Source organism: Schistocerca americana, chromosome 9 (genome assembly GCF_021461395.2).
Source record: "Schistocerca americana isolate TAMUIC-IGC-003095 chromosome 9, iqSchAmer2.1, whole genome shotgun sequence".
Lineage (NCBI taxonomy): Eukaryota > Metazoa > Arthropoda > Insecta > Orthoptera > Acrididae > Schistocerca > Schistocerca americana.
Window position 1 is genome coordinate 212,711,473 of NC_060127.1, and position 1,869 is coordinate 212,713,341.

At 50.4% G+C, this 1,869-nt stretch overlaps 1 non-coding gene across 1 annotated transcript; it reads left to right on the forward strand.

Moving 5' to 3' along the window:
• Positions 1-1,412: 1,412 nt before the first annotated feature.
• On the forward strand, positions 1,413-1,519 carry LOC124551535. Its single transcript, XR_006967897.1, has one exon. It is a non-coding gene; the product is annotated as a U6 spliceosomal RNA (small nuclear RNA).
• Positions 1,520-1,869: the final 350 nt, after the last annotated feature.

Below are 1,869 nucleotides of genomic sequence, written 5' to 3' on the forward strand. Positions count from 1 at the left end.
TGTGGAAAGCCTTTATGCTGAGACTGCTGAACCTCCGCTGTCCAATCGGCGGGCAGTCCTTCTGAGTCGTTATGCTAGCCATCTGTCTTCCATGCCTGCTAATCCAGCCCATAACCTTTTTTTCGACGCCTCCTTTGATGTCGGGTATGCAGGCCGCTCCTCCTCCCTACTACCCCCGGGAGTCCGCTTCCGTCAACTGCTCCATTCTCTTTCCTTCCGCTTTCCTAAAACCTTCTTGACAACTTGGGGTACAGCACCGCCTTGGCACCGTCCCCGGATCGACTTGCTCAGAGACCTATGTCAATTTCCCAAAGATGGTACCCCTACACTTGTTTACCGTCGGGCATTTGCTGCTCTATGTGCACAAATGACGGAAGCCACATTTATTTACACCGATGGCTCGAAAACATCGTTAGGTGTAGGGAGTGCCTATATTGTTGGCGACACCCCAAATCACTTTCGGCTTCCCGACCAGTGTTCGGTTTATACTGCAGAGCTTTACGCTGTTCTCCAGGCTGTCCACTACATCCGCCGCCATCAGCGGATACAGTACGTAATCTGCTCAGATTCTCTCAGCTCTCTCCTAAGTCTCCAAGCTCTTTACCCTGTGCACCCTCTGGTCCACCGGATTCAGGACTGTCTGCGCTTGCTCCACCTGGGGGGCGTCTCAGTGGCGTTCCTCTGGCTCCCGGGACACGCTGGTATCTGTGGAAATGAGGCGGCCGATATAGCGGCCAAGGCTGCAGTCTCTCTTCCTCGGCCAGCTCTTCAGTCTCTTCCGTTTACCGATCTACGGAGCGGTTTATGTCGCCAAGTTACTCATTTATGGCATGCGCATTGGTCAACACTTCCCCACAATAAATTGCGGGAAGTGAAAGCCGTTCCTTGCGCTTGGACCTCTTCCTCCCGAACGCGTCGTCGGGAGGAGGTAATTTTAGCTCGACTCCGGATAGGGCACTGTCTTTTTAGTCATCGACATCTTTTAAGCGGTGATCCTCCCCCACTCTGTCCCCACTGCTCTCAGCTGTGGACGGTCAGACACCTTTTAATTGAATGCCCCTATTTTAATCCGTTACGCTCCCGTCTACAGCTATCGCCTGATCTATCGTCGATTTTAGCAGATGACACGCGCTCAGCTGACCGCGTTCTACAGTTTATTAGTGACAGTGAAATGACGTCAGTCATTTGAAGCTTTTTTTTTTTTTGTGGACAACCAACCCCTTTCTATAGTGGACTTTTAAGCATTCCTTCTGCCTTTAGTTTCTCCAAATTTCTGACTATGTTTCCATTGCTGCTGATTTTAAATTTCGTTTTTTTCCTGTTTTCTACGTCACGGGCTGGGCGTTAATGACCATAGAAGTTTTGCGCCCTAAAACCACAAACAAAAAAAAAAACACGTCAGAACTGTCCTAGTACTCGCTTCGGCGGTACATATACTAAAATTGGAACGATACAGAGAAGATTAGCATGGCCCCTGCGCAAGGATGACACGCAAAATCGTGAAGCGTTCCACATTATTTAAGTTTCTAGGGCTCATGTTGAACAGGAAACTGTGTTGGTCTCCACATGTCTCTTATTTGGCGGCCCGTTGTACACGTTCCCTTAATGTCCTCAGAGTTCTTAGCAGTTCATCTTGGGGAGCGGATCGCACTGTCCTGCTTCGCTTGTATCGGTCCATAGTCCGATCGAAGCTGGATTATGGGAGCTTCGTCTACTCGTCCGCTCGGCCGTCCCTCTTACGCCGACTCAACTCCATCCACCATCGGGGGATACGTCTTGCGATCGGAGCCTTCTACACTAGTCCTGTGGAGAATCTTTATGCTGAAGCTGCCGAGTTACCATTGACCTACCGGCGCGACGTACTGCTGT